This window comes from Diabrotica virgifera, chromosome 10 (assembly GCF_917563875.1).
Source record: "Diabrotica virgifera virgifera chromosome 10, PGI_DIABVI_V3a".
NCBI classification, from domain to species: domain Eukaryota; kingdom Metazoa; phylum Arthropoda; class Insecta; order Coleoptera; family Chrysomelidae; genus Diabrotica; species Diabrotica virgifera.
Window position 1 is genome coordinate 940,198 of NC_065452.1, and position 24,353 is coordinate 964,550.

General features: G+C 34.1%; 1 long non-coding RNA gene across 3 annotated transcripts; it reads right to left on the bottom strand.

The window, feature by feature from the left end:
* Positions 1 to 16,982: 16,982 nt before the first annotated feature.
* LOC126893259 (uncharacterized) lies at positions 16,983 to 21,676 on the bottom strand. 3 transcript variants are annotated; one of them, XR_007701107.1, is made up of 3 exons: positions 21,197 to 21,676; positions 17,504 to 21,044; positions 16,983 to 17,393 (listed from the first exon to the last, which is right to left on the bottom strand). It is a non-coding gene; the product is annotated as an uncharacterized LOC126893259 (long non-coding RNA). The 3 variants fall into 3 exon arrangements; XR_007701105.1 differs by having other exon boundaries at positions 16,983 to 17,261; positions 17,460 to 21,044; XR_007701106.1 differs by having other exon boundaries at positions 16,983 to 17,371; positions 17,460 to 21,044.
* Positions 21,677 to 24,353: the final 2,677 nt, after the last annotated feature.

The window sequence follows — 24,353 nt, forward strand, 5'->3', positions numbered from 1 at the left end:
GATTGCACCAAGGGTCTGTGCTTAGTCCGTATTTATTCTCATTAGTTTTGGACCAGATAACAGCGAAATTACAGGGGAACATTCCATGGTGCTTAATGTATGCTGATGATGTCGTGTTAGTAGGAAATAGTGAAAGAGACTTAGAACAAAAACTGGAACAGTGGAGGCAAGCTCTGGAGCAAAAAGGCTTAAAACTTAGTAGGACAAAAACAGAGTATTTGGAATGTTCATTTAAAGATGGAGTTACTACAAATAAAATGGTATCTTTGGATGGTGAACTGATTGTAAAAGCAATAGTTTTAAGTACCTGGGATCGGTATTACAGAGTAATGGAGAAATAGATGGAGATGCATGCAGTAGAATTAGGGCTGGATGGATGAAGTGGAAAGAAGCGACTGGTGTGTTGTGTGACAGAAAAATTCCAATGGAGCTGAAGAGAAAATTCTATTAAACAGCCATAAGACCGGCTATGATGTACGGAACTGAATGTTGGGCAGTGAAGAAGAAAGAGGAACAACGAATGCATGTGGCGGAAATGAGAATTCTTAGATGGATGAGTAGAGTGACAAAGAAGGATAAAATTAGAAATGAGTATATTAGGGGAAGTCTAGGTGTGGCACCAATTGATGCCAAAATGAGAGAGCATAGGTTAAGATGGTTTGGTCATGTTAATCACCCAATACGAAGAATAGCTGAAGTGCAGATTCCTGGAAGGAGTAGGAGAGGAAGACCAAAGAAGACCTGGGGGGAGGCGATAAGGCAGGACATGTTGGTAAAGGGGATTAACATTGATATGACCCAAGATAGAATTGTGTGGAGAAATACAATTAGGGAAGCCGACCCCGCATAGGGATAAGGCAAAGAGAATGATGATGTTCATTGTTACTTGTTTCACAGAACTTTTTAGTAATTTTACGTAATTGCACATATATTTTGTAGCTTCATAAACTTATAAACCCTTTTTAAACAAGGTTTCAGTTTACCAGGTGACTCTAATAATTTGATCAACCAGTTTAAGGGCTACAGCTTTGAGAATCAATGAAATGCTTTTATGAGATATATATCTATAAATAATTATTTATTTTGAGTGTGTTCTATTTATTTTTTGACATAAGTGCGCTGGTCAATGATTATTTAGTTATGTTGATAAGTTTTTGGACAACTTTGCATATCAACGATGGTACATTTGATATAATTGACATGTTTTTATTATATGCTCTTACCATTAACAATTCAAGTGTAATCTCAAGTATTGCACATCTTGAGGTTTTTGTGATTAGATATTTCATGAAAATTACTTACTAAAAGCTCAAAATGTTCCTCAGAGGAATTTTAAATTAAAACCTATTTCTAACAAACGTTTACTCCAAAATATCTTGGAGTACCTGGATAACAAAACAAACTATCCACGAAGAAAATAAACTTCCTGTAGCCGGCTGTATACCATAAATCACAAAAATACTAGATTTGTTGTAAAAGGTGTATTTTAAAATACCCTAAATAAGGGTCACATTAAAACAAAACGTTTTCGGATTAAGAAATCCATCATCAGCGTTTCTAAAAGCCAAAAAACAAACTATCACCTGGATAAATAAATTCCTTAGTGGACGGCCGTAACTTGCATTTCTAAAAATGATACGAGCCGTTTACCGTGCTTCGGAGGGTACGATAAGCTGTCGGTCCCCCTGGGCTAGTGTACATCGACACTAGTTACTTGAAACAGGGTTAAAGTTGCAATTGGCGCCGAACAATCCGAAAGGATCTCCTTGGCAAAAATGCCATACTATATTATAATTATAAATTCCTTAATGAATTCACAACTACATCCATGTTTTATTATTGTTGGTCTATCTCATTTTCTTCTATTGGGCAAACTATTTTTTTTGACAATCTATTTTCAGGCACTCTCTGAAGCTGTCCATACCAATTTAGTCTTTTGGCTTCACCTTCAATTGTCTGTATTATGTCCAGATCCATTTCTACTTCTATCCAAATATTTTCGTTCCTCACCCTATATCATGCCCAGTGAGCCGGTAACATCGTCTCCAATAGTTCATTTCCATGACTTTAATTTTTTATGTGTTTCTTTGGTTTATTTCCCAGAGTTTGATTTATTTTCTTTTATTATTTTATTATTGCAAAATAGTCCGTGTAACTGTCTATACTAAATTTACAATTAAGATGCCGTAGAAATAAACAAACCAAGACACGTTAAATGCTACTAGGAGCACTCCCGAATCATAATTTACAATGATGTATAAACTTCGGAAATCATGATTTCGGATTTACAATGTATATACATTGTAAATTATGATTCGGGAGTGCTCCTAGTAACATTTAACGTGTCTTGGTTTATTTATTTCTACAGCATATTGATTGTAAAGGGCCTAGCCGGGTAAGATGATGAAAAATGCCCCAACTCGATTTGAATTCCATATAAATCACCGTTTAGCACATATAGAGAAACTCATTTACTGAAATTGTTAGCCCCCTAGGTGGTCGCGTAACCCACCTAGGGCCTAAGTAGGCTTTTTATGTTTTTATTTTTTATCTCAGCCGCATCGAGTGTTAGCGAAAAATTTTAAATAAAAAAGGTGTGAGTTTCAAAAAATTCTATCCGAAAAATTGTTTTTTGGCGTGAAATTTAAATTTTAGGACGATTTTAAAATTTTAAATGAAGACTTATATTAAATTGTATCAAAAATCGAAAAAAGCGACAAAATGCGGTTTTTATTTTTAAAAGTACGTTTCACCAATTTTAAAAATCTAGAAAATTTCCGGATGAAATAATATGCAAAAATACACGTTTTAATTTTTTTTTGTGAGAATGAATATCTTAGTTATTTTTTATACTCATTTAATGACTTAAAATTGTCCTAACATTTAAATTTCCCGCCAAAAATAAAAAAAAATATTTTTCGGACAGAACTTTTTCAAACTTACAATTTTTTTATTTAAAGTTCTTCGCTAGCTCTCGATGCGGCTGAGATACAAAATAAAAACATAAAAAGCCTAATTAGGCCCTAGGTGGGTCACGTGATCACCTAGGGGGCTAAAAATTTCAGAAAGTGTGTTTCTCTATATGTAAATTATACCCTGTACCCTGTATATGTGCTAAACAGTGACCTATATGGAATTCGAATCAGGTTGTGGGCATTTTTCATCATCTTACCCGTCTAGGCCCTTTAGTATAGTGGCTGATCTTGCGTGACCAATCATATATAATATATTATATCTTCGTTACTCTCTGCTGTTGATATTATTTGTACTCTCAAGTATTTGAAGCTTTTAGTTCATCTTATAGTTCCCATTTCTATTTGTAGGTTTACTGGTGTTTCTCCTACAACTAAGTACTCCATTTTTTGTATATTAATTGTGAGGCTCCACTTGGTGTACTCCTCTTCCAGCTTTCTAAGCATATAGTCTATAGTCTATATCCCTCTCGTCTTCAGCTAGAATGGCTTGGTCGTCAGCGAAGTGTATCGTGTACAATCTCTCATCTTCGATTGGGATGCCCATATTGCAGCATTTTCTCCTCCATACTGAGAGTGCATCATTCAGATATATTTTGAAGAGTGTAGGTGCTACGCAGCAGCCTTGCTTTAGACCCTTACTAATAGGAATTTCTCTAGTTAATTTGTTTCCAGTTTTACTGTTTACCGTCATATTTTTGTAAAGCTGTTGTACTGCTTTTATGTTTTAGTTATTCCTTGTTTTCCATTGCTACCCAGAGAATTGAAAGTGGTACACTATCGTATGCCTTTGTCAGATCTATAAAGACTATAACAGTTAAAAGGTTGTCTGAAAGACGTTTCAAACACCAAAAATGTCTTCAATACATGAATAATCAAATGGGATGAAGTTAGAATCTTAAGAAATAAGGAGCAGTTTTCCTCCAGGAAATATTTTTGGAGCATTTTTATGGGATATAATATTTCATTGTAAAAATTTTTGTTCACGTTCGTCAATTATACAACTCTCTTATATTATATAGCCTTCGCGTACAAATATTTATCTATGTTCCTGTATGTTATTAATGCCTTTTCTGAATTTTCGAGTTATATCTTATTTTCGTAGCACTACAACCCAGGGTGGATCTTTGCTGACGGCACAACTCGCTTCCATCTCGAGTGGTCGTCCATGATAGTTGGGTTAGTGGGTAGGCCCATTGTTTTTAAATCTGACCATATGTTAGGTATCTCTTCATCGCATTCGTGGACGTTCTAAGGGTCTAACCTGTTGGGGCTTCCTCCCAGATTAGTTTGGTAAGGCGGATATTAGAGAGTCTATGGACATGGACATGTCCAGCCCATCTTGGTGTTGGAATTTAATTTCCTGGACAACGTCGCTTGCGTTATAGACTACAGGCCCATGTCCAAAAATGGATGGGTCCTATGAACCACCAGGTGACGTATAGAGGACGATATAAGAGCATAAAATAATAAGATTCAGCACTATGCCGTCACTTGTAAGCAGTCCAACTAAGTGCTGGTGAGAATTCAAAAGTGCAGGTAGAGTGGGTACATTTTGGTCACATATTTTTGTACGGCATTTTTACCATCGATAGATCCATGAAAAATAATAAGAAAGCGCGCAGGGTCGTAAAAAATAGTGAGCCACAAAGTTTTTAAATTTTTTTGATTTTCTGACACTTTCCACGGTAAATTTGGTCATTTCATTCTGTACGGCATCAGTTTCATACTAGACCAGGGCGCATCTGTAAAAATATTAGTACATTTGGACGTTGAGAGGTGACTCAAATTTTTTTGCAGAAATTGCTTGAAAATAAATCAAATAATAATATTTGAGTTATCCTCCCTCTCAAAAAGGTCCGGAACATTGTTTAAATAATCAAAATGTCAAAAAATTAGGGAAAAATTCGATTTTTTTCTTGGTTTTTTAATTATAACTTTAAAAGTATTCATTTCCGAGAAAAGTTGTACTAACATAAAAGTTGCATAATTAAATTTCCTACAATATAGAATTGGTTAAAAATTTAAAAAATAGTCACCCTTGTTGCAAAATAGCAATTATTGTGAAAAAAACATACAAAAACAAGTATTCGTATTTTACGTTTTTCAACCATTTATGCTACACTTAGGACCTTCATATTTCACCCTTAAAAACTCTATGATACAATAAAACAATACTGTAAATTTCATTAAGATTGGTTCAACAGATTTTGCAAAATAAATTTTGCAATCCAGCTTTCGTAAAAAAATTCATTTTTTCAAAATGTTACAGGACTGAAAATAAAGCAGATAGCAAGTTGAAAATTTTTTGCGTATAGAAGTGTACTGTACCTTTCATTTGCAATTTTACAAAATTAAAATCGATTAACACCACGGCGTCAGGAATTTTTTTAAATAAACATTAATTATTGGTGCTACGCGCAGGACAGCGGATAGTTTGCTCTGATTGGGCATTCCAATGACCGTTGATAATTATTGATACATTTTAATTTTTATTACATTTCGATATAAATAAATAAATTTGTTTATTGCAAAATAAAAACACATACTCTATCCTTTGATATAACAATTTTATTAGCAAAAACTTTCTTTGTTCATATATTTTAACTTAAATAATAAAAGTTTATTATTTTTAAACATATGCAATTGTTTAAACAATATTTCACAAACAATAATAAAATTAGTTTGATTTTTGTGGAATTAAAATATTAAAATACAACAAAATATAGAGTAAGAAAATAATATATTAGATAAAGATTGGAAGACATTTTGGTGGAAATCAACTTGTGTGAATCGAACACCGCTGTCCTGCGCGTAGCACCAAAAATTATTGTTTATTTCAAAAATTTTCTGACGCCGTGGTAATTAATCGATTTTAATTTTGAAAATTGAAAATAAAAGGTACAGTACACTTCTATAAGCAAAAAAAATTTTAACTTGCTATCTGCTTTATTTTCAGTCCTGTAACATTTTGAAAAAATTAATTTTTTTGCGAAAGCTGGATTGCAAAATTTATTTTGCAAAATCTGTTAAACCGATCTTAAAGAAATTTACAGTATTGTTTTACTGTATCATAAAGTTTTTCTGGGTGAAATATGAAGGTCCTAAGTGTATCATAAATGGTTGAAAAACGTAAAATGCGAATACTTGTTTTTGTATGGTTTTTTTCGCAATTATTGCTATTTTGCAACTAGGGTGACTATTTTTTAAATTTCTAACCAATTTTATATTGTAGGAAATTTAAATACGCAACTTTTAGGTCAGTACAACTTTTCTCGGAAATGAACACTTTTAAAGTTATAATCAAAAAACGAAGAAAAAAATCGAATTTTTCCTTCAATTTTTGATATTTTGATTATTTAAACAATGTTCCGGACCTTTTTGAGAGGGAGGATAACTCAAATATTATTATTTGATTTATTTTCAAGCAATTTCTGCAAAAAAATTTGAGTCACCTCTCAACGTCCATCTCAAAACAGATCCGCCCTGGACTATACTGTTTCAATACAACTTCTAATCCATTATTCCGCAACGCCGTACAAAAATCAAGCGACAAGGGAAAAAAATCGAGGGTTGCAATCCTCCCTCTTTCCGTGGTCGGGGGGTGATTTGAAACAACATAAAATTAATTTATTTTGAAAGTGTTTTATGCGTAGATAACATTATTTTACATTCCGTACATTTTCGTTAGTCCAAGATTTGTAAGAAAAAAAAAGCTCAAGGAAAAATCCACAGAATTAAATGTAAGAAAAATCCATATAACGAAATGTAAGGTGAAATTTATGACGATATTTTTTTTATACGGCATTTAGATAGTTCATTTGTACTTAATGCAATAATTTATAAAAAGTTAATGCCGTACTAATCTGAAACTTCATTTTAATAAAAAAGTAATAAAAATATTAAATAAATATAATTTACATATTTATGGCTTAAGGAGCAACGTTCTCTTATACGACGTTTAGCATTTGTAGGCATATCTCCTATAATACTGTACTGTGTGCTAAGTACTCGTTTTCTAGTGGTAATTTTTCTAAAAATAGTATTGTTTTATTTATTCACATCATTACAATGAAACAAATCAATTATATCATCATCATCATCATTGGCTCGACAGCCCTTTCTGGGTCTTGGCCTGTTCCAGGATTCTTCTCCACTCTGATCTGTTCCGTGCTTTTTTTCTCCAGTTTTTTATTTTTAAGGTTTTTATATCATTTTCTATTTGTTCTAAATATCTCAGCTTCGGTCTTCCTCTTGTTCTTTTTCCTACTGGCATCTGTTTGAATATTTTGTTTGGTATTTCGCCTTCTTCCATTCTTTCTACATGTCCCATCCAACGCAGCCGTCCTATTTTAATGAATGTTATGATATCTGGATCCTGGTATATTTCGTATAGTTCAAAGTTGTACCTTCTTCGCCAAATTCCATTTTCTTTTGTGCCCTTATATGTGTCGCAAGATTTTTCTTTCAAAGGTGGCTAGCAATGTTTCCTCTCTTTTAGTGAGTGTCCAGGTTTCTGAGCCGTATGTGAGTACCGGTCTTATTAGGGTTTTGTATATTTGGCATTTTGTTTTCCTTGCGACGTTGTCTGATCTTAGTTGCCGAATTAAGCCATGATAACTTTTATTGGCAATAAATATTCGCCTCTTCACTTCCTCTGCTACGGTATTATCAGATGTGACTAGGGATCCCAAGTATGTAAAGTTTTTTACCCCCTCAATGTTGTATTCTCCTATTGTTATATTTTGTGGCTGCCTTATTTCTGTGTTTTTACTTACCTGCATATATTTTGTTTTGTTCTGGTTGATTTTCAGGCCACTATTTTGTGCAGCTCGTTCTATTTGATTGAATGCCTCTATCATTTCTCTTCTTGATCTTGCGAATATGTCAACATCATCTGCAAATGCTAGTATTTGCACGCTTTTATTAATTATTGTTCCTCGAGTATTGACTGTTGTGTCCCTCATTATTTTCTCGAGTACAATGTTGAACAAGATGCATGATAGAGCGTCTCCCTGGCGTAGTCCCTTTTTCACATCTATTGTTTCCGTTAGTTCGTTTTGTATCCGGATTTTACCTTCTACTTTTAGAGATTCTTTTATCAGTTATATTAGTTGTGTTGGTATATTAAATTCTTTCATTGCTTTTATTAAGAATTCTCGGTTTATATTGTCATATGCGCTTTCGAAGTCTATGAAGAGATGATGTGTGTCGATGTTATGTTCACTTGTTTTTTCAAGGATCTGTCGCAGAACAAATATCTGGTCTATTGTAAACTTCTGTCTACAGAAGCCACTTTGGTACCTGCCAACTATTTTTTCAGCGTGTGGTCTAAGTCTTTCATAAATGACGTTGGACATTATTTTGTATGCTGCATTCAGCAGCGTGACTCCACGGTAGTTTCCACATTCTAACTGATTCCCTTTTTTATGTAATGGTACAATAATACCACTATTCCACTCCGCTGGTAGCTGTTTATTTGACCATATCTTTGTTATCAATACATGTATTGTTTTCTGTAGTGCGTCTCCTCCTTCCTTCAGTAATTCCGATGCTACTTGATCCGATCCCGGTGATTTATTGTTCTTTAATTTGTCTACTGCTGTTCTAATCTCGGCTATTGTTGGTGGACTCTTTTCTCTGTTGTCTGCAACATAAAATTAATTTATTTTGAAAGTGTTTTATGCGTAGATAACATTATTTTACATTCCGTACATTTTCGTTAGTCCAAGATTTGTAGGAAAAAAAAAGCTCAAGGAAAAATCCACAGAATTAAATTTAAGAAAAATCCATATAACGAAATGTAAGGTGAAATTTATGACGATATTTTTTTTATACGGCATTTAGATAGTTCATTTGTACTTAATGCAATAATTTATAAAAAGTTAATGCCGTACTAATCTGAAACTTCATTTTAATAAAAAAGTAATAAAAATATTAAATAAATATAATTTACATATTTATTGCTTAAGGAGCAACGTTCTCTTATACGACGTTTAGCATTTGTAGGCATATCTCCTATAATACTCTACTGTGTGCTAAGTACTCGTTTTCTAGAGGTAATTTTTCTAAAAATAGTATTGTTTTATTTATTCACATCATTACAATGAAACAAATCAATTATATACATGTATCAATAATGTTTGAAGTATATATTAAACCAGAAAGTATACAAAACTGGTGATACTGGGATTTACAGTTTCAATTCTTGGATATTATACACCTACACACCCTTTCACTTCAGTTAGACGTCATAATGATTTTATCATATTATCAATAATTGTTCTCTTCAAAAATATGTTAATACCGTACAGTATCAAATGACCATAAAGTAGTACTACACCTTTAAAATGGTAGCGTCATTTTCATCAGCCTAAAAGATAAAATATAGTCTGCATTAAAATGTACGGCATCATTTTTCCTAAATTATTTATCTTAATACTATTTAAAACAAAGGATAAATGTAGAAAATGGCTATATTTTATTAATCTATGAATATTTAAACTTTTGCAATAATTTCAAAAAATTCTGTTCTTTTATTTCTCTATAATTTTTTTTTAGAACAGTTTCTTTTGAACGGCAATACTATGTAACAATTGTATTTTACAATATCATATTAAAAACAAAGTTGCCGTACAGAGTCAAATGATTTTTTTAGCTTTATAAATCAAGTATACCATGAAATTAACATAATTATTAATATAAATTCAAATGAACAATAATTTTTTGACGGCATTATTTTTAATAGTACTTTTGAGTTCTAGATAATGTTTTGGAACCGAAGCCGTACTTTTTCAAATCACCCCCCGGACCACTTTTCCCCTTGTCGCATGATTTTTGTACGGCGTTGCGGAATAATGGATTAGAAGTTGTATTGAAACAGTATGAAACTGATGCCGTACAGAATGAAATGACCCAATTTACCCTGGAAATTGTCAGAAAATCAAAAAATTTACCAACTTTGTGGCTCACAATTTTTGTACGGCACTGGGCGCTGTCTTATTATTTTCATGGATATATCGATGGTAAAAATGCCGTACAAAAATATATGACCAAAATGTACCCACTCTACCTGCACTTTTGAATTCTCACAGAACTCAGTTGGACTGCTTACAAGTGACGGCATAGTGCTGAATCTTATTATTTTATGCTCTAATATCGTCCTATATACGTCACATGGTGGTTCATATGACCCATCCATTTTTGGACATGGGCCTGTAGTCTATTATATATCTCTTTAACCTCAGAATTTGTTCTCATTCGGTAATATTGTTAAGTAAAGTTTATTTTGAATTATGTTACATATGATATTCTTGTCTTAATATTATATTTAATGTACCATCCTTTCATAAACATTTTTCTACTGGTAGATTATGTTAAATAGGTACTATTTAAATCTTCTAACTACGAACTTTTTAAATATGTTAATTTAGGTTTTCTGAGATTAAAGACCAAATAGTATGTTCATCCTATGAAAGTATAGCTATTACTCGTTGACAATATAAATAAATTTATTTAGTATCTTGTATGCTGTTTTTCTATCCCATTCCTTTTATTTTAAAATTCGAATATTCGCACAAAATAGTGACAAAGGATATAAGGATACATTGAAAGCGCTAGAAATGGATTTTCTACGAACATCATACAGAGTTTCATGTTCGCCATGCCAAATTTTAAAAAATTAACATAAGTAAACAAGGTAAACAAATGGAAGAAATCTTATGTATGTAACACAGTCTACAGTGATAGTGCGCCAATAACCGGTAAAATAACGTTAAAGACGGAAAACATATTAAGTTGTGAGATAAAAATAGATGAAACTCATAGAGGTGGGAAATTGTCAACAAAAACGTATAAATTTATATTAAACTCCTGGACAAAATTAACGCACCACTCATATTTTTCTCAATAATCTTTATTTATTGATAATTTACTGTACGACAAGTTGCCTATGGACCTTGTTTGACAGTGACAGTTGTTATGTAAGCTGGTAATAGTCTTGTTTTAACAATAATTTGTATTAAACTTCGTTTTAGACTAAAAGTGAGTTAAACTTTTCATAAAAAGTGCCGACTAAAGCAAAGTGCTTGTCAAAAACAAGCTTTTTATTGTGATATTTTTCATCACATGCATGTTTGGAAGTTCATTTGCATAAAAATCAATTAAAAAAATGAACCGCCAAAGAAATTTGTTAATGGAGGAGGCAGTGCGAGCATCGACTCTCCTAGATGAAGGATATTCAATGCGATAGGTTGCAGGTTTGTTAGAAAGACATCATTCCAGTATCAGTCGCAAGGTGAGGCGATATAATGAAACAGGGTCGTACCATCGAAGACCAGGGCAAGGGCAAAAACGTTGCACTAATCAAATTGATGATCGTTTTTTGAGGCAACGTGCTCTCAGAGATAAGAGAGTCACCAGCAATTTGCTAAAAAATGAACTAGCAGATGTTCGAAATGTCGCGATATCGTCTTGAACAGTTAGAAGACGTTTACATGAAGCAGAATTGAGCAAGAGGAAACCGGCCAAAAAACCCTTGCTTACCAGAGAACACAGGGTTCAGAGATTGAATTTTTGCAAGATTGCATCAAAATTGGACCATCGATGATTGGAAACGAGTTCTTTTCTCCGATGAGACTAGAGTAAGCCTAAAAGCTCCAGATGGTCGTGAGCGTGTCTGGCGAAGGCGAGGAGAAAGGTTTGCCAGCTGCAATATCTCTTCTAAGTACCTTTTGGTGGTGGCTCTAAAATTTTTGGGGGGGGGGAATTTGTTTTGAAGCTCGTACGGAGTTGGTCTCCATACGTACGAGGTCTATGAATGCCCATTATTACTTAGACAACATTATTGTCGAACGTGTAATGCCTTTTGCTCCGTTTCTTGGACCTAATTTTTTATTCATGCAAGACAACGCTCGTCCTCATGTGTCTCGACAGGTTATTGGCTACCTAAATGATGTTGATATTAGAGTGGCCACTTAACAGTCCGCACATGAATCCTATAGAGCATATATGGGACTATCTAAAAAAAAAAAGATTCGAAGTCGTAGACCCCCGTATTGAAGAATGGGAGAATATTCCGCAAGCTTTTGTTGAACATTTGATATCAAGCATGCCTCGACGCATAAATGCAGTCATAAGAAGTAGAGGACGGCCTACACGGTATTAGTGTTGACCCAGATGCATTTTATTGTGTTAGTTTACTGATTTTTTCTTTTTGAAATTTGCAGTTATTCTAGCTTATTTACGCATTTCCGGCAAAAACAATTTTTTAAAGAAACAAGGCAAATTAAGATCATGATAGAGTCATGTTGGACTTATTTGTAGGTGTTTATTATTATTTCAATGTAACTTGGTTTTATTTTGTGTTCATATTGTAAATATTTAGATTAATTAAAGTGGTGCGTTAATTTTGTCCAGGAGTTTATATTGATAGTTTCCCACCTTTAGACGTATCGGAGTCAAACTACCACAGGAGAATTTTATAAAATTATTTCACAGTGGCAGTGGTCAAACTTCTCCGATACGTCTTAAGGTGGGAAACTATCAATATAATGTTAATTTTTAATTTTCTATTGATACTTTTTTACCTCTACTAGTTTCGTCTCTTTTTATTTCACAACGTATTCTGTCTTCCGCCTTTTAGGTTATTCTGCCGCTTATTAGCGCACTCATCACTGTATACCTCAGGCGTACAATGTTTGTTGGTCCTTCCACTTGAATCCTTAAGTACTAGTATGTTGTTGCGATTTCAAGATTAGTGCTTATCATCAGATATGCGCAAGTACGGTATAAAGAACTGACTTTTATTTTATTTTTGTGGACTTAAAAATCTGGTATATTAGCAGGATATTGGTAAATCTAGCCACAAAATATAACAATAAATCTAGCAACTTCCCTTAACATGGTCATTGCCAGCACATGCTTCCAGCGAAAAAATATTCATAAGGGAACGTGGAGATCTCCAGATGGGGTTACAGTAAACATGATCGATCATGTTATTATTGACTCTAGACATCACTCAGACGTAATAAACGTATGCAGCAGACGAGGGGCAAATGCAGACTCAGATTACTACCTAGTGGAAAGTAGAATAAGAGCCAGAATCTCAAACATTAAAAAAGAAAATGGATCCAAAATTGAAAAATATGAAATAAGAAACTTAGCAGACAACAGCAAAAGGACCAAATACAAAGAATATATAAAAGGAAGGCTAGAAAACAGACAAAAGCACGAGGACATAAACAGAGAATGGGAAGCGTATAAAAACATCATACAAGACGCTGCCAAAGAGACCTTGGGTCTACAAAAAAAAGGTCAAACCAACTGAAGGGAAGTGGTTCGATGAAGAGTGTCGTAACATAACAGAAAAAAAAAATAATGCTTATCAACGACTACAACAACGACATAGAACAAGACAGGCAGAGGAGGAATATAGAATGCTAAGGAGGGAAGAGAAGAAAATACACCGCAGAAAGAAAAGAGAACATATAGAAAAAGAACTCCAAGAAATTGAAGAATTAAATAAACCAACAGAAACCAGAAAGTTCTACCAAAAACTTAACAAAAGCAGAAAAGAATTTAAACCAAGAACAATGATGTGCAGAGACAAAGAAGGAGATATAGTAACTCAACAGAGTGAAATACTGCAAAGATGGACTGAATTCTTCAAAGAGAAGTTTGAACAAAACGGAGATCCACTATACGATGAAATTATACTGGATCAAACGGATACCAGAGAAACAATCCCCCCTTCAGAAGCTGAAATGCAAGAAGCAGTTACCAGACTGAAAAACAACAAGTCACCTGGATTGGACAACATTAGCGCAGAATTAATAAAAGAAGGCGGAGACTCCCTATTGAATGCGATACACGAACTTATAGTGACCATATGGAATAATAAACAACTGCCACAAGACTGGAATACCGGAGTAATCATTCCACTACATAAAAAGGGAGATCAGCTTCAATGTAACAACTACCGGGCAATAACGCTACTGACTGTGGCATATAAAATACTGTCAAATATTGTGTCTGAGCGATTGAGACCATATGCGGAACAAATAGTTGGGGGATATCAATGTGGTTTCTGCAGGCAGAAGTCCACAATAGATCAAATCTTCGTTTTGAGACAAATCTTGGAAAAGACTAGTGAATTTAATATAGAAACACATCATCTCTTCATTGACTTTATGAGAGTGCCTATGATAGTATCCATCGAGAATTTCTGATCAACGCCCTGAAAGAGTTTAATATTCCAACTCATCTCATTGAAATAGTAAAAGAAACACTTAAAGTACAAAGCAGGGTTCAAATTCAAAACGCACTAACAGATACAATCCATGTTAGAACGGGCCTACGACAGGGAGATGCCCTATCCTGTATTCTATTCAACATCACATTAGAGAAAATAATTAGAGAGTCAAAAGTCAACACCAGAGGAACAATAATAACAAAAAGTGTACAAATATTGGCATTTGTAGATGATGTTGATATCATAGCTAGAAGCAAAAGAGAAATGATAGAAGCATTTAATGCTATAGAAAGAGCAGCACAAAACAGTGGCCTAAATATTAATGAAATGAAAACCAAATACATGAAGGCCAGCAAATCGACAGGCCAAAGAAACCTACAGAATCTGACAATAGCAGACTATAACATCGAAAGCGTAAAAATTTTTACATATCTAGGTTCACTAGTTACCGCAGATAACAATGTCAGCGAAGAAGTTAAGAGAAGAATACATATTGCTAATAAAACATATAATGGACTCTGACGAAAAGCGATGAGAACTTATTAGGTACGTTTGAACGAAAAATCCTTAGACACATATATAAGGGGGTGAAAGAAAATTACGTATGGCGCAGAAGATATAATTTTGAACTATACGCAGCATACAACGAACCCGACGTCATAACATCCATAAAGATCGGACGTCTGCGCTGGATGGGCCATGTTGAACGAATGTTGGAGACCGAAACACATAATGAAGCAAACACCAGTAGGGAGAAGGTCAAAGGGAAGACCCAAACTTAGATACATGGAACAAGATCTGAAAACACTTGAGATTACCCACTGGAAGAACAAAGCAAGGAACAGAACAGAATGGCGGAAAATCCTAGAACAAGCCAGGACCCAAAAAGGGTTGTCGAGCTACTGATGATGATGATGACCTAACAGTCCGCACATGAATCCTATAGAGTAGAGCATATATGGGACTATCTCAAAAAAAAAAAAGATTCGAAGTCGTAGACCCACTATTGCCAATCACAACCAACTCATTGAGACCGTTATTGAAGAATGGGAGAGTATTCCGCAAGCTTTTGTTGAACATTTGATATCAAGCATGCCTCGACGCATAAATGCAGTCATAAGTAGAGGACGGCCTACACGGTATTAGTGTTGACCCAGATGCATTTTATTGTGTTACTTTACTGACTTTTTCTTTTTGCAATTTGCAGTAATTCTGGCTTATTTACGCATTTCTGGCAAAAACAAATTTTTAAAGAAACAATAAGGCAGATTAAGGTCATGATAAAGTCATGTTAGACTTATTTGTAGGTGTTTATTATTATTTCAATGTAACTTGGTTTTATTTTGTGTTCATATTGTAAATATTTAGAATAATTAAAGTGGTACATTAATTTTGTCCAGGAGTTTATATTGATAGTTTCCCACCTTTAGACGTATCGGAGTCAAACTACCACAGGAGAATTTTATAAAATTATCTCACAGTGGCAGTGGTCAAACTTCTCCGATACGTCTTAAGGTGGGAAACTATCAATATAATGTTAATTTTTAAGTTTCTATTGATAATTTTTTACCTCTACTAGTTTCATCTCTTTTTATTTCACAACGTATTCTGTGTTCCGCCTTTTAGGTTATTCTGCCGCTTATTAGCGCACTCATCACTGTATACCTCAGGCGTACAATGTTTGTCGGTCTTTCCACTTGAATCCTTAAATACTAGTATGTTGTTGCGATTTCAAGATTAGTGCTTATCATCAGATATGCGCAAGTACGGTATAAAGAACTGACTTTTATTTTATTTTTGTGGACTTAAAAATCTGGTATATTAGCAGGATATTGGTAAATCTAGCCACAAAATATAACAATAGGAGAATACAACATTGAGGGGGTAAAAAACTTTACATACTTGGGATCCCTAGTCACGTCTGATAATAACGTTGCGGAGGAAGTGAAGAGGTGAATATTTATTGCCAATAAAAGTTACCATGGCTTAATCCGGCAACCAAGATCAGATAACGTCGCAAGAAAAACAAAATGCCAAATATACAAAACCTTAATAAGACCGGTACTCACATACGGCTCAGAAACCTGGACACTCACTAAAAGAGAGGAAACATTGCTAGCCACCTTTGAAAGAAAAATCTTGCGACACATATATAAGGGCACAAAAGAAAACGGAATTTGGCGAAGAAGGTACAACTTTGAACTATACAAAATATACCAGGATTCGGATATCATAACATTCATTAAAATAGGACGGCTGCGTTGGATGGGACATGTAGAAAGAATGGAAGAAGGCGAAATACCAAACAAAATATTCAAACAGATGCCAGTAGGAAAAAGAACAAGAGGAAGACCGAAGCTGAGATATTTAGAACAAATAGAAAATGATATAATAACCTTAAAAATAAAAAACTGGAGAAAGAAGCACGAAACAGTTCAGAATGGAGAAGAATCCTGGAACAGGCCAAGACCCAGAAAGGGTTGTCGAGCCAGTGATGATGATGATGATTGGTAAATCTAGACTACGGTGCCGCATTGTGCTGTGTAGTTGATGGGAGATTAACCAATGAATGATACATTCAATGTGGCATCAGGCAGGGATGCATTCTATCACATCCGAACAATTTTTGCAAAATAAAGACTTTGAAATGATAATATAATCAATGGTGAACTGATTAATAATCTTATATACATGGCGACACTGTTATCTTATGCGATAGTCTCCATAGGGTCTTCAAGATTAATTTGGATTGCGCCCTAATAGCACAAGGACGTCCAATGGACGTCCTTCACGGACTTTAGGGACGTCCGTTTTCGTCCGAGGAACGTCCTTTATACGTCCTATTTTGGTCCAAATGTCGCGCTACCGAACGTCCATTGGACGTCCATCTAAGGTCCGAGGGGACGTATATTGGACCTTAATCGGACGTAATTTGGACCTTGATCGGACGTCCTAGGGGACGTAAATTGGACCTTAATCGGACGTAAATTGGACCTTAATCAGACGTAAATTGGACCTTAATAGGACATAAATTGGACCTTAATCGGACGTAAATTGGACCTTAATCGGACGTAAATTGGACCTTAATAGGACGTAAATTGGACCTTAATGGGACGTAAATGGGACCTTAATCGGACGTAAATTGGACCTTAACCGGACGTAAATTGGACCTTAATAGGACGTAAATTGGACCTTAATCGGACGTAAATGGGACCTTAATCGCACGTAAATTGGACCTTAATCGGACGTAAATTGAACCTTAATCGGACGTAAATTGGACCTTAATAGGACGTAAATTGGACCTTAATCGGACGTAAATGGGACCTTAATCGGACGTAAATTGGACCTTAATCGGAAGTAAATTGGACCTTAACCGGACGTCCTAGGGGACGTGAATTGGACATTAACAGGACGTCCAATTTTGGTCCAAATGCCACGTTGCCAAACGTCCAATGGAGGTCCACTTAACATCCGAAGGGACGTTCGGTGGACGTCAATTGGGCCTTCATAGGACGTCCCAGTTTGGTCCAATGTCTTGCTGCCGAACATCCATCTAATATCGTGGGAAATAAAAAATATATTTTTTAAGGAACTTATATTACATCTTATATTAAATTACAATTATTGGATATTACATTATTTACATTAAATTACAATACACTTCTCCAAGAAATTAACGCACCACCTTAAATATGGGGTATTAAACCTTAAACAAATGGTTCCGTATGTATAGGCTCACTCATTACTATAGAGAGCGATGTGATATAATATATATTACAGTATAGCTCCCCGTGCATGACAAGCATAAGGAGGTACTTAACCTATAGCCTAGGCTAGAATATTATAAAAAAATCACTTAGATGCAACAACAGGTTTAGGAAATTCGAGACATCAAAAATGCCCAATTTTTAAGGTGGTGCGTAATCGGCTGTATATACAGGGTGTAACAAAAATACAGGTCATAAATTAAATCACATATTCTGGGACCAAAAATAGTTCGAATGAACCTAACTTACCTTAGTACAAATATGCACATAAAAAAAGTTACAGCCCTTTGAAATTACAAAATGAAAATCGATTTTTTCGATTATATCGAAAACTATTAGCGATTTTTTATTGAAAATGGACATGTGGCAGTATTATGGCAGGAATATCTTAAACAAAAATTATGGTGAAATTTGTGCACCCCATAAAAATTTTATGGGGGTTTTGATCCCTTAGATCCTCCCAAACTTTTGTGTACGTTCCAATTCAATTTTATTATTGTGGTAGTTACCATTAATTAAATTCAATATTTTTGTTTCTTAGTATTTTTCAGATAAGGAAGTTTTTATCGAGTTGCGACTTCTTTTTTAACATGTCTACATAAAAATTTTATGGGGGTTTTGTTCCTTCAAACCCCCCAAATGTTTGTGTACTTTCCAATTAAACTATTACTGAGGTACCATTAGTTAAACAGAATGTTTTTAAAACTTTTTTGCCTCTTTGTATTTTTTCGATAAGGCACATTTTATCGAGATCTGGCTTCTTTTTTAATATGGTTCAAAATATACCTAAAAATGTAAAGCATAAATAAGTCTGCATATTATTACCAAGTCTCCATAATCGTACTTAACCATATACAAATATGTGGTGGATTTGACAAATATTCAAAATATTTCGATAAAAATTGACTTTTCGAAAAAGCAATAAGAGGCAAAAAAGTTTTTAAAACGTTGTGTTTAAATGGTACTACAATAATAATTAAATTGAAACGTGCACAAAAGTTTGGGGGGGTTTAAAGGAACAAAACCCCCATAAAATTTTTATGGGGTGTCCAAATTTTACTTAGTTTTTTCGTAAGATAGTTGCAGCCAAAGGGCTGCAACTTTTCTTGTGTGTACATTTGTACTAAGGTAAGTTAGGTCCAATCAAACTATTTTTGGTCCCAGAATATGTGATTAAATTTATGACCTGTATTTTTGTTACACCCTGTATATATCTACATACTTCGTCTAATTTACTAACTGTTGTGCGTCATCCGCGTCGTAGTCTGTGAGGTCGCATGATACCAACACGACATATTTAGGCGGTAGGTGTGTTCTTTTTTAGAATCACTTTGCTGAGTACACTGGAAATACAGACTCTAGACATATTTTATTATATACGCGTAGAAATAATATTTGAAGATTTCTATTAATGTTAACCTAAAGAAATACACAATAATATGTTTCATTTAATTTGTATAAATGGATTATAAAGCGTTTTTATGAAGCAGATTTGTTCGAATCACACTGTAACTGTAATCGAACGAAGGTGACATTTTAGAATAAATTGGTAACATTTATTTGACAGTTGTGGTGATGACACTTCATATTTGTTTATATTCTTTACTATAAGCAAACTATAAGTATCTGTTTTATTTATTATATTTACTGTCTTTATTATTTACTTTACTATAAAAAGATCCTCTACTATAAAAATATAAATTTCACCTAATTTTATAACGACTTGGAATAATCATCGAGGTATCTGACAACTTTTTTAGTTGTTATTGTAGACATACTTATACAAAGAAACCTACCGGCTTTTTGCCAAGAGTTCGGAGCCGTTTTTTAATTATTAACAATGCAGTGCAAAAACGCTTGCACTGCAAATCTTAAAAGATTATAACTTAATTCTTGTTCTCTATTTCTTAAGTTTTTACTTATTTACATTGAATATTAATTTGTTTTGTTGTATAATCCACGTTTACAATAATTATGTGATATATTTTATTTAAAATGGGTTCAGGATCTTTTTATACTTTGGCAACTATGTCAACTTAGATCTCTGCCGTAGATAATGACGTGCAACAGTAAGTAAAGTAGATGGACTGTAGGTTATATTTGGTTCTTGGGACATCAAAGTATATTTTTTAGACATTCCCTGGATATAGTCACAGATGTGACATACCTCCGATTTGTTTTTTCATGAGTCTTGTAAGAGAGACTAAAAACTTTTTTTATAGTCACCTCCTGTTTTCATATATTTTTTGACATGTTTTGTAGTAAATTCAACTATCTATTTACTATAAAACATGTCAAAATTTACATGTGAAAGCAGATGATCCTAAAAATGGTTTTTCGTCTCCTACAAAATTCATGAAAAAGCAGATAGGAGAATTATTGTACATTACAATTCTCTGATGTTTGGGAAAAAGGGCTTAAGTCAGAATTGCACATCAATAATGTTTTGATGATTTCTACAGTACTGTAGTAGATTCTACTGTACATACAGTTTACATCTACAACAGTTTTTTTCTGGTCCAGAAATCATCAAAACATTATCAATGTGCAATTCTGACTTAAGTCCTTTTTGCCAAACATAAAAAAACAATCTGGTCATAACTGACCAATGAGCAATTTTAATTTAACCTAAATTACTACTGTTTCTTAAAATGAAGAGCTTACCCCATAGCGTCTCTTATCTAATCTAACAAGATCGTGCACTATTCTAACATACACAGGCACAGCACACAAGCACTATGCTCCGTTTTTCACTATCACCTATCACTCAAACTAGTTCAAAAGGCTTTGTCCTCTTCAATCTTCTAGTTTGCCCAGTAGTATCGAGGAGCTGGATTTCCTCGATATTCTTGAACTTATGAAGTTGTTCAATTGCTCGTGACTTCCTGCTATCTTCTTGATATTTGTTGATAAAGTAATAACTTATTATGCATGGACAATGTGGACTTTCTTCCAACTAGCCAATACACTTTTTATATCTCTCTTTTGCCTTTCATAGCCACAAGGCTATACATTTCTTTCTTGGTTTTTTTTGTAGACCACTTTCAGCTGATTCTAAAAAAAATTAAAATGAACGGTAATATTTCTATTCTTTACAATTAAAAATCAAAAGAAATAGATACTATTTACAGGTAATAATATGCATGCATAAATGATTTGTTTCATAAAGAATAAAGAAAATTGAAAACGGATTTTATAATACTTACAAAATTGTTTAAACAAGAGATCCAGCCAGAGCCCAGAGCAAAAACTAGTAGACAGTACAGCAAAAAAGCCACTAATTTCTTCCATTTCCCACACCCCCTTATCGATGCATTTTTTTCCAATCAAAATTTTTACTAAATTTTTAGGTTATCGGTTATAACGAAAATGAAATAAATATGAAATGTGATGACCAATGACCACGCGACGCTACATAGATATTCGCGCGGCAAATTTGAAAATGAACGCAAATTGAACAGTAAATGGCCTCTCTTAAAATCTTGTAATGGAAAATTTTACCCCTCCAGGAAGACATTTATATCTTGTGGTAACTTTCCACCCATAATTTAATCAGATAGATGTTCACGGAATAGAACGGTAGTACCTACATTCCTGGAATGTTTTGTGTTGTTAGGATTAAACTTTTATTTTATTTATTCTTGAATATTTCCTATTGTTAAACATTGTAACCAATAATTTACAAATAAGATTTTCATTACATTACATAAAATCAAAAACATGTTTTGGATATTAAACTATAGTTTATAATTGTAATAATTGTATATACAATTTTGAATTAAGATTTAATCTTTTCGATTTAAACTACAGTAAAACCTGTGTTACCGGCCCCCTGCAAACACCGGCCACCTGTACTAACGACCAGTTTAAAAATTCCCCAAACCAATTACAGTAAAACTTGTCAGTAACGGCCACTAAAAATGAAAAAGCTATTGGCCGATATAGAAAGGTGACCGGTATTGCCAGTTTTTGTAGTCTAGATATAATTGGTTTGGGGAATTTTTAAACTGGCCGTTAGTACAGGTGGCCAGTAACACAAGTTTTACTGTATATCTAGACTACAAAAACTGGCAATAACGGCCACCTTTCTATATCGGCCAATAGTTCTTTCATTTTAGTGGCCGTTACTGACAGGTTTGACTGTATTTCATTAACGTAAAGTTAACGCCTAAGTTAATATTTTATTGAATTATTTTGCTATTTGATCCCGTAATTGGTATAATGTGTCCAATATAATATATAAGCGTTCATAAAACGTCCGTATTTCGTCCAGTATGGACGTCCAAAGGACGTTCAACGTCGGACGTCCAAAGGACGTCCATATTTATTCCGTCCGAAGGACGTCCAACGTCGGACGTCCAAAGGACGTCCATATTTATTCCTTCCGAAGGACGTCCAACATGGGACGTCCAAAGGACGTCCGTTTATAGTCCATGGACGTAAGGACCAAAAATGGACCTATTTTGGACGTCCAAAGGACGTCGTGTGCTATTAGGGCGTAAAACAGGAGAGGAATGAAAGCATATCCAAAAATGAATGCTTCTAATACAAAATGTATATTAAGTACACTGTTAAAAACGAAACAGACTCTTTTTTACTTATCTTATAAAATATAATTTTGATTGCTAAAGACTCACTACTGCAAATAAAAATAGACCCTACATTTGACAGCGCTGTGGTATTCAATTTTCCGACCAGTGGCGTAACAAGCTCCGTCGGGGCCCCCCCGCAGAATTTGAAATGGGGCCCCTTTTAACCCGGGAGCAGTCGCGCCGTTAGAAAAAATCCAACTTTTTATCATTTTCCGTGATAACTTAATGAAAAATTTTGCAACATAACTTTCCATTTGTAAGTGCCTCGAAGAAGATTGTAGTAATGCGTAGGATTTTTTTTTTATTTTTTTTAATTTCATTTTTATTTTTTTTTTGTGGAATTTATGGCTTTGGTGGGAACCAATTAGTTTTAAAATTGTTAGAAATAGATATTTTTAACATAACAAGAAAACAAAAATATTAAATAATAATAGTCTCCCGTTTTATACCGCTGTGGCTTTGGGAGTATAGCAGGGTAGTCTGCTATTCGCTCCGAGCGTTAACAAAGTGTCAAAGCAAAATCAACCGACCTGCTCATGGTGGCGGTTTTTTGAAATTTTATAAGGACGCTTTGTGTATGTTTAAATGAGACATTTAAAAAAAATGCCGTATCACGCTAGTGATATTATGTATTAATATAAACAGCAAATAAAAACGCACTTAATCTGATATAAATTCTTCACTTTCCAATATTGATCATCAGTTTGATTTTGTATACATAACCTCACTATCGCAGTTTATGTCAATAAATCTTTATTAACGAAAAAGAAAATATTTTTGTTGCACTATAAATTACAGAATAAATTAATAACTAATGAATTCTAACAATGGTATTCAGTTATTATCACTATAAAATAAAATATTCAAGTTTAACAAAATAATTCCATAAGACTCAATGTTAAAACGTCCTTACAAAATCTGACAGCGTGTCACGTGACTGTGAGTAGAGGGGAGACGCACGGAGCCAATATCTAGAGCCTACGGTATACAAGGAAGGTAACAGGGCCAGTGTTACGCTTCGACCGCCTATTATTACCTTTGGTTTTACCCAAGGTACTCATTTTATTCAGGCTGAGTCGACATGGGGCCTATAAACATTTTAAAAATATCTAGTTGTTCTTGCCGGCGGCGGTAGGATTTGAACTCCGGACCACCGGCACGCGAGCCAAGCACACTACCACTTCGCTATGCCGGCCCACAAAAATATTATAAAATTGAAATTTGTTTTAAATTCGTATTGTTAGATTTTGTTCTATGCGCGACTGCTTACGTGACAGAAGTGAGCGCGACTGCTCCCGCGTTAAACAATTATAGGTCTGGATCCTGCGTATGAAAAAAAAGTTGATTAATAGCAAGCTGAAAATTTGTTAATAGTTTAAGGGTGTCTAGTCGGATAAACTTTGATATATGGGAACACTGTAACAGGGGCAGTTTTAATTGTGGAACAGGTTAAAAATTTGGAACGGTCAGACCACGAAAACGGCACATTTATTTTGTCCGACAGAACAGACTTAAACTCTCCAAACAGAGATTAAACTCTCATACAAAAATCAGACTGCTATTTATCACCTGTCATAATTCCTATCATTTGACATATTCTACATGTTCCACTCATTAAAACGCCCATTTGGTGATAAATAGCAGTCTGATTTTTGCATGAGAGTTTAATCTCTGTTCGGAGAGTTTAAGTCTGTTCTGTCGGACAAAATACATGTGCCGTTTTCGTGGTCTGACCGTTCCAAATTTTTAACCTGTTCCACAAATAAAACTT